Below are 10,188 nucleotides of genomic sequence, written 5' to 3' on the forward strand. Positions count from 1 at the left end.
ATCTAAATGCGATCTAAGCAACTCATGTCAATGATTTAAAGCATAATCTAACCACATGTCGGGGTTAATTGTTTTACCAACTCATCTCCTAGCTTACACTATCGTCATAAGCCATGTGAATCGGGGTATAATTCAAGCCAATCATTTAATGGACATTCCTAGATCACGCTATTGCCATAACTTAGTTGAATCCACCCAAGTACAACAATTGATAGGCCTCTCAAATGCAATAATTGGTAGACATGGAAAACAAAGCATTTTAATCACAAAAAAAAATCAATTCTAAACCCTAAGACATGCTCAAGATCCAACTACACTAAAACCATCCCCTTAGTTGGGGAACTACTCACTAGTCATGCTAATAACAAGATTAATAAGCAAATTAACAAGCAGCAACATGATTAACAAGCAATCAAGCAATAAAGAAAGAGAAAAGAAGGTAAGAATTGCTTATTGATTGATGTTTAAAGCTTCCAATACAATTGTCACTCTTGAATTTTCGTCATCTTCAATCCCTTATTGAATAATCCTCACTTTCTCTCTCTAAACTACTCTAATCCTAAGCTAAACCTAGAGATAAAAGCTCTCCTAAAACTAGAGAAAATGATCTAAAGAATGAAAAATCAAGAGTAGAAGTCCTAACACATAAAGCAAGCCTCGCTTACATATAGAGCCGCGGAAATAAGTCGAATAAGGATCCTGGCGCGCCTACGCACAGGGGCTTGCGCGCCCGCGCACTGTGTTGCGTGCCCGAGCAAATGGCTGGTGCACGCCACGTTTTTGTGGGTATGCACAACTTATGCTGCTGGGTTGCGCGCCCGGGTACAGGCAGCGCAACCCCCCGTGCAAAGGTTCTGCCTACGCTTCTGAAATTTTCCTCCAGTGCGCGGGCGCGTACAAGGTTTGCGCGTCCGCGCACCTCGCTTTCTTCGAATCTTCTATCGTGCTTCCTTCGATTCTTCTATGCAATTCTTGACTTCAAAAACCTAAACACAAACACCAAGGAAAGCAATAAGGAAGTGGCAACGGTATGAACACACAATAAAGGAAAGCATTCATGCACATACGCGATTTCATCCAAAATACATCGAGACATGAATGCACGTATTATTTGAACAAAACAACTATAAAAGAATCTAAGACAAGCTAAAACAAGGCATAAACACTACCCTAAGAGTGACATAAATTTTACTCATCACATACTTTTTAATGCGATGATGATTATGATAATGAGTGATTCTAAGATGACAGTGCGTGCTTCAGAGTTGTATCAAGATTTCATGACAAAGGGATCCTAAGGGAAGGATTATTTGGCTATGTATTTGTGACGTGTGAGAGTTACACTAAGGTTAGGTTGCCAAGGCTAAGGGTGTGGAAATTTTTTTTGAGAAGAGCCAAATGATGGTGACTCTTAGGCTATGTAGGCTAATGAAGTAGGGATCAAGCCCCCAAGTCTAACTCTAAATGGATAGGGATGAGCATTGGAAATCCATTGATATGATCATGAATGATGAATTTGAAAAATGAATGCATTTTCATTACGACCGCACTCCAATGTAAGGTTGCCTACGTATGCATTAGGACTCAGGCCGAACGTAGCTCTAGCCGAACCTCGACAAGTGTGTGTACTACTCAAGGAGGTCTTTCAAGGGTTGTAACAGGGTTAGGCTAAAGGTTGAAGAAGAAGGGATAAAGGCTCAAGACCCAAAATAAGCCCCCAAGGTGTGCAACCTTTCATTTGAATCTTGGTATTTATACGCTTGAGGTTTCTCACTTTTTGAACTTGTTTTTTTTGTTTTCTCATTTGAGATTTGCTTATGAATCTTCTTTGGATAAATGTGGGAAATCCTGATCATGCAGTCTATCACTCACTTGGCATTCATGTTTCTCGGGCACGGTACCGAGCACTCAATAAGAGATGCAATCCAAGACATGTTCGTATCAAAGACATTGGAACACTTGCCCTTTTGCACACTTTTATTGCTTTTTAAACTTTTGAAATTTTGAGACTTTGGTAAAAATCACTCAAGCTTTTGCTTTGGAAATTGCATAAGTTGCACACTATCCCATCCCAAAGTTAGGTAGATGTAGGTAAAAAAAAAAGAAGGCAAATCGTTAGACGAGGCTCAAAGTGGTTTATCAAAAGAGATTGTATATTTGAAAGGGGTAAAGGTGATATGATGTGGCTATAAGAGGTGCCTCAAATCATTGGTATACCTTGTATTTAGCTCAGCATGGATTTTTTTTTTTTTTGTTTTTTTAATGCAATGCAATGATCATATGCAAGGAAATAAATGCTCATTTTATTGAAATGAAAAGGGTAAAACAAACTCATGATGTAAATCTAAGGAATAATGGAGGGTGCCTATGATAGACTTATAGGGATGGGGTAAACACGAATAAAAAAAGAATCATGAAATCTTGTCATAGAAGCCTGCCTCGTGCTTTGTGCTTATCATCACTTGGCCTTCTTGTTGCTTGGAGGAACATGAAAACCATGGACACTTCTTGTCAATCACATCACTCGAACTCGATTCAACATGCATAGATAAGGAAATTCCCGAAAGGGAATAGTGTACGAGGGAAAACAATATGTATGGGGAAAGCATGTAAGAGGAGAGTATGCAGTGAGGTATGTGTGTATAAGGAAAGTGTGCGAATGTGGAAGGTATTTAAGAAGGAAAGTGTGTAATGTGTGGAAAGTGCGTAAAGCGTGTAATTTGTGGAAAGATATGGAAAAAAAATCCAGGAATAGGATAGACCCTCAACTCGAATGACGGAAAGGACAACTCATGCATGGACATATGACATGGTGATCATGGTGTGAAGAAAGTATGTACAAAGCGTGTGAAGACTCGTGGGTGGAAGTGATATTTACAAGACTCGTGTCATGACCATGTGACTTGACATGTGGTTAGACTCATACAAGACCAGGGAAAGACCATGTACAGACATTAAACTGAATAATCGTGATAGTGAGACTCGAGGCAAAGACTCGGAAAGAAACGACTAAACCGTCGCATTGCGACGCGTCAAGCCTGACATGTCACGATGGTTACAATCGTCTCGCGTCACTAGTTTAAAGTGGTGCACCATAAATGGAACATCACAATGACTTGTTTTTCAGTCGTTCTTTTGAAGGTTTTAGCCTAAAAGTCGTCTAGGTCGAGTATATTCATACTTTATGGGTTCATTTTAATTAACCAAATTAATTAAGAAAGGTCCTCTTAGCTTTAGGTTAGTATGTATAGACATATATACAAGAAAAAAGTCAAGACAAAGGGTTAGTTTAATCACAACCAAGATATTCACAAGTAGTCAAGTAGTCACAACATGATGCAATGAGTTTGCCACCTAACCATGGCTCTAGTTCTCTAAGGTCAAGGATTATGGTGTCCAACAGTGTTCATGGTTAAGAGTCCGGATGCATCGTGCGGAAGCCTTAGTTTAGAAGGGTTGGCACGATGGACAGGACCCCGCGAGTTAAACTCAACTCCATGATTTGGTGAATTCACAAACTTGGATGCGCCCATTATTGAACGAAGCGTTTTTAAGGTGGACGGAGCATGAATTCCCAAGGGCTAAAACCACATGTAAAACACATATGTGTTTGGAAAGATCGAAAAACTTAATTAGGAAGTAAAATCGTCAAGACAGTGCTAGAAACAGGCAAAACGCAAAGACAGAAAGCTGCCGCAAAATCTCTAGTCTCTGACGCTAGAAGGCAGGAACCAACGTCCAATGAAAGCTCTGTCCCGGTGTGACAAGGTTGTCTTCTGGCGTTGGTTTCTAATGCCATGCGATAGTTTTGGCGCTCTACGACAGTTTCAATCTTCGATATTTTTTCCAACTTTTCGCAGCGTCCTTCCGATTTTAGTTGTGAAAAATATTTCCAGCCTTTCCTACGTGTATGTTATGTTTTTGACGCATTCCGGATGGTCTTTCTAATGCGTACCTTTTTATGCTTATGTCACAATGTTAATCATATTACACACATGAATACCAAGAATCTTTCAAGTCTCATCCACTCATTCTAATCAATTGCTAAACAAATTGGGAATTAGTTTAGAAATCCTTCCCAGCGGAGTCGCCAAAAATGGTAGGGAATTTTTTACTCCGCCCTACACGTGGTTCATGCTTTTAGGCATGGCAGCGCTCTAAGGAAAACAAGCTAGAGAAAAAGAGTCGCCAACAAGTTTAAGGAACTTGTAAACCGTTCACGGGTGTGAAGGTTACACCCCATTCACAATCACGAAGATTGATAACTCCATAGTGGTCCAAAATCATGACTGGATGTTCGAGGATGATGGTACGAATTTGACCTAAGTGAAACCAAACCCTCCCTAAATAGGCCTATACTCAATTCTTATAATATTCATGCGCGCTTTTCGATCAACATACATACTTCAAATTAATCCTAAACATGTTTAATCTACATTGGTTGATTATTAATGTACAATCAAATCTAATATTGGTGATCACTTGAATTAAAATCAAATTAGTCTAAATCAAATTATTAATTATCTTATTAGGCGTGATTTCAAGTACCGCTAGGCGAAAAATACGAATGGGCACCGGTTCATAACCCCCATTTCGCACCGGTTTTGAACCGGTCCTTATTTGAGGGATGCCAAAAACCAAAAGATTTCGCATCGGTTCAAAACCGGTGCGAAAACTTAAATTTTGCACCGGTTCTTGCTGTGAACCAGTGCGATAAATGGCTCAAAAAAATAAAAACTTTAGCACCGGTTCTTGCTGTGAACTGGTGCGAAAAATGGCCCAAAAAAATAAAAATAAAAACTTTTAGCACCGGTTCTTTTTCAAAACCAATGCTAGAAATGCCCCAAAATAAAAATAAAAAAAAATTTGCATTTTTTTCATTTAAATTGATATAGAAACACTAACATATATATAAAGTTACATATTTTTATTAAAAAAAGGCTGTAATATTAAAATTTTCGTGCAAAAAAATAAAATACAAGGTCCTTCTGTAGCTGTTACCTTGCTGGTTCTGTTGGTGGCTACTGCTGTTGTTGGTCATTTTTGTTGTTTTGTTGTGCTTGATGTTCGTTCTTGGCTTCTCTGAAGAATAGCAATGGCTGCTAGGAACAAGCCAACAGTATTACTAAAACTGTTATATGAGCATGTATTTTGATATACTTAATTTACTAAAATTGTATAAAACATTATAGATATGCAGTTAACCAGAATGGGAAGGACAAAGATTATAAATGCTTGAAAATTCGTCAATTCATATTAATGGGAGGGAGAGGGGAGGAGGAAGTGCTGGTAAAACAAACCTGAAAGCTACAGTGAAAAAGAGGGAAACTGCTCAAACATAAGCTTATGCAAAAACAAAGGGTCTATCATTATCCTATTGCTGCATATCGAGGATTTAACGTCATATATTATGCTCAGTTCATTCCATTAACACTCATTGTATGAAAGACATGTCAGTAAATTGTATAGTATGGTCATGTAATCAGTATTAAGAATTCAAGTGATTTAATGACAGCATTGATCTGCTATTACGGCACTAGATGAGTAGAAGCCAAGCTTATGATTGCAAATACACCAATTAAAGATGTTAACAACATTTCTACAATGTGCACTATTCACATACAATTACACAAGAACATACTTCCTCCGTTCTTTTTTTATTGCATCTTGAGGTTACTCATAAATTCAATAACAGGTTATGCTCACAAGGCATTATAATTAGAATTGATATATGTTCCTTATGTCTCCTATCAACGGTTCATATATCATAAATCACAAAGCCAACAAAAACAGGGGAGACCTATAACATATATTCATATGCAAAGAGGGTATCATCCAGCAGGCATAATTGATCTAGATTAAGAGCTTCAATAAATCAAGAAATGGCTTCATATAAATCAATTTCATAATTACAGAAGATGTGACAACTTATCTGAATGCACGCCAAGCAACATGTGAAAACCGAAGCATATAAAGGGCATTACAATATTTTCAAAAGCTACACCTCAAAGATCAAAGGCTCATTTGCATAGGACAGAAGGCTACGTCGAGGGCCAAACTGCAATGAACAACCATGAGTTACATGTCTAGAAACATATTAGTATGGAGGAGAAAAGGAGAAATGGATAACGTGTCTACTCCATCTAAGAGAAATAACCTCCTCTAGGATGGGTTTCGAACTTTCATTTACATATCCTGTTGATGGCGAAATCAAGGCTCTTCTCTTCCCTAAAAGTATTCAATGAAGCATATACTCCAGTTAGTTGATCAAGAAAGAGAAGCCAAAAGTAAAAAGTTAAGGATTTCCATCAAAAAAAAGTTAAGGATTTCCATCAAAAAAAAGTTAAGGATATATAACGTGCAACAAGATCAAACCACATCAGATGCAATAAAGAAAAATCAAAGGGGGAAAGTCCGTAGTATTACATTAAGAAATAAAAACTAGCAGGCCCATAGATAAGGGTTACAGCTTAACAACAAATAGATAGCAAACATCTACAGATTCAATAGTGAATTTACGTACCACACTATTAAAACAAATGATAATCCACATGCAACAGTAAAATTATGTTACAGAAATTTTATAGTGGCACCAAAAATCTTGGAATTTCACTTGGGAGTCCCTAATTATTCCTTTGAACTAGGAATTTTTGGGAGGTTCAAGACCCTTATAAACTACCAAAAGATTGACCTGCAAATTCTCAATCTAGAATAAAGTGCTACTCCGTATATATATACTATTTGAGTAGAATTTGACATGGATTTCAAGAATCCTCAAAAGTTCAACTCATATCATATTATTTTCTGCCACTATAAACCATAACCAATCACTGTTACTATCTGGGATACTCTTATGAGACTCAAGAGGATGATTCCAGTCACTATAGAAGCACAACAAAGGTAACTATGGTCTCTGATGGAGCTTGTTATTCACTTTCTTTTATTAGGCTTTTAGAAACATGTGGCCTAGCTGCTAATCAGGCCTATGAGATTGACCTTAAGTGATAAACCTGCTTTTTATTCCTTGAATTACAGTAGGCTCACATAGCAATTTCCATTTCTTGGCAAGGAGCAAGAGATCAGAACTGAAGAGATGCAAAAATCTAGGAGGATGAAATAAGAAAAGAGATGTGGAAACCCAGGCATTAAACTAAGGTAGGTAGCCAACATCTTTTAAGCAGATATAATAGATTGATTAACTTTCCAGAAGAACAGCAGAGGTTTATACAGCAAAACACCAAAAGCTTAAGATTAGTCCCATACTAAATCATTTGCAATTTCAAGATTCAACCTAGAATATACACATAGATGTTTCACATATGCTTAATAATCAACCTTTCAGATTTCTCTTATTATATAAGGAGCATATCACTACCAAGATTTAGATCAGATTAAAGCAATATCTCAATCTGTCACATGCAAGTCAAAAGCCGCATTTTTCGATTTTTCCCCTTTAGACAAGAAAGAGTTAATCGTTTCAATAAGAGAAAAGAGGAGTGAAACTGATTCGGGATTCCAGACTATACTGTAGAGAAACACTTTTTGGAAAATCCATATCACCTTCAGAAATTCAAATACATGCATCAAAATAAACATCCAAGTGAATATAATCAGCTTAGGAAGGGGACTCAAAATATTTCAATAGTTTGACACATTAATAAATAGTACCACGTGTGGCTGTTTTGGTATTGCTTAAGGCACAAGCAATAATACAAAAGTCCAATAGCAAACAGGTAACATATCTTCCTCAAACAATACAGATATTCACCCAATATGTCATTCAGAATTTACCTCTAACTTTCATGCCAGTTATGATCTGTTTACAATACATGATATTAGTTACTTACACATCTCACATTTAATACGTCCTTCAAGCCTTTTATGATCTGTTTACAACACATTATATTAGTTACTTACACATCTCACATTTATAAATATTTTCCAAAAGGAATCACATTATGGATGCACAAATGCTCAAGCTACCCAAGATGATAGTATAATACGTCCTTGAGCATCAAGAAGCACCATACTGTACCATGAACCCTATACCTCTCAAGTGATGGGTGTCATCTAACATCATAAACACAAAATAAACTAAGACAAATGAAATCAGATCAATCACAGCTCATAAACTGCCTTACCAAGGCTCATCTTGATTTTCGCCTCAATGCTGCAGTTGTGCATATCAATAAGAGCTATTGGCACATGTTGTTGCATTCCTCACTGTCAAATGTTACAAAATAGTATCAAATCAAATATTTATCTCATCAATACTGGAAGTTACCAACACAACTAAAACAGCATTCAATTCGATTCAGCTAGCTATAAGCATAATATTACCAATAAATTCCATCGATTACTCTTTCATTTCAGCCGTAACAACAGATTTTAGCACATTCAAACCAAGAATAACATCAACAAAATTTGAGTAGGCAAAAATTAAAATTCAAACAGATGCAAAACACATTCTAATTCACACAAAATTAACACCATATATATTCCTCATTGCCAATTATAATCATTAACTTTTCAATAGTTACCAACTTACCACCAAATATTATCAGTCATAGCTAAATAAACACCACTAAACATTCAACAATCGCTCATTCAGCTTAGAAGCAACAACAAATTCACCATTCTTAAAGCAGGAAGAAAATCAAACAGGTTTAAGCAAGCAAAATACAAATCTACATAATAAAACATGAGGAATACTCTGGTTATAATCACAAACCAAAAATTAGCAACTAAAAATCTGAAGTCTACAACAAAATCAAACAGCGATGTATTGAATACACAAGTCTAAAACCTGAAAAAAAAAATTAGGGTTAAACAACACTAATAACAGAAAAACATGAATCAAATATCAAAAAAAAAGTAAAACCTAGGTTTAGATATAGGGAGAAAATTACCAGCGAGAGAAAGCGTTGCCATCCTTAGCACAATTAAGAGAAGAGTAGCAGAAGGCGAAGACTCAACATCTGGAGACTCAGCTTCAACTCTCTTCCTCTGCTTGGGCGGGTTGCTGCTTGTTGATCTACCTATAGCCATTTCTGCTGCTCAAGCTAACTTCTTCTTCTTCTACAGAGAGAAACAGAGAAAGTTCTAGAGAGAGTAAAAGATGCTGAGATCTGAGAAAATGAAGAGATGATGTTGAGGAGAGAGAGATAAAACGAGAGACTGAGGAAACAGAAAGAAAGAAGAGGGAAAGAGAAAGAAGGAAAAGGAGATCAAAGGACAGAGCAGGAGTTTGAGGCTCCATTGTTGTAGATGAGAGAGACTGAAAGAGGTAGATGCGAGAGGAGATATCGAGGAAAGAAGATATAAAAAAGACCGATTTTTTTTTTCATAGAATTCGCACCGGTTCAAACCGAACCAGTGCAAGTAACTCATTTTTCGCACCAGTTTGGTTCAAACCGGTGCGAAAACTCTTTCCCTCAACCCCCCTATTTTTTTCGCACTGATTTTTAAAAACCGACGCGCATTGTACGGTGCTCATTTAAGTTTTTCTACTAGTGTACAAATTCCCTTTAAACCTACAAAAAAGAGGCGTGATCAAACAATAGCAACAAATCATGAATAATCAAGCAACATACGATCAATACAATAATCATCATCATATGAACATCATCAAAGCATCGTTAGTAGTAAGATCCTAGGCATGATACTAAACGGATTAATAAAAAATCCTAGCACTTCACTAATAAAAAAAATCAAAGCGTTATCCTAAACATGATACTAGCAGTCAAAATCAACATCCTTAACATGATACTAGAAATCAAAATAACATCCTAAGCATGATTTCAACTCCAAAATCAAAAGAATAATTAAGTAATTGAAATACTTACTTCGATGCCTCAACCTTCTTGCTATTAAAACAATACACACGTTAGTAAACTTCAAGAAAGTTAAATCAATAAAGAAAATAAATCACATATGAATTGAAATATAGATTTGGGACCAAACCCTCATAACTATCAACCTTTTATGTCGAGGTCGAAGGCAACGTCGAGTATGAATCTTGCGAAGGAAGTAATATGACTGATTTGGGAGAGTATCAAGGATGTGTTTAGGCTAAGGCTAAGAACATTAGAATTAAGAATTCCAAGGATTATGATGGCTATTGATGATTGTTTCAGCGTTTTTCATGTGTCCTGCAGGAGAGTTACGTCACCAAGATTGGATTCCCTT

General features: G+C 36.7%; 1 long non-coding RNA gene across 2 annotated transcripts; it reads right to left on the reverse strand.

Moving 5' to 3' along the window:
* Positions 1 to 770: 770 nt before the first annotated feature.
* Positions 771 to 9,168, reverse strand: LOC110697680. Of its 2 annotated transcripts, none has more exons than XR_002506535.1 (5): positions 8,910 to 9,168; positions 8,142 to 8,223; positions 6,158 to 6,228; positions 5,002 to 6,058; positions 771 to 986 (listed from the first exon to the last, which is right to left on the reverse strand). It is a non-coding gene; the product is annotated as an uncharacterized LOC110697680 (long non-coding RNA). The 2 variants fall into 2 exon arrangements; XR_002506536.1 differs by lacking the exon at positions 771 to 986 and having other exon boundaries at positions 4,957 to 5,099; positions 5,301 to 6,058.
* Positions 9,169 to 10,188: the final 1,020 nt, after the last annotated feature.

The sequence above is a fragment of the Chenopodium quinoa genome, unplaced genomic scaffold (genome assembly GCF_001683475.1).
Source record: "Chenopodium quinoa cultivar QQ74 unplaced genomic scaffold, ASM168347v1, whole genome shotgun sequence".
Classification (NCBI taxonomy): Eukaryota; Viridiplantae; Streptophyta; class Magnoliopsida; order Caryophyllales; family Amaranthaceae; genus Chenopodium; species Chenopodium quinoa.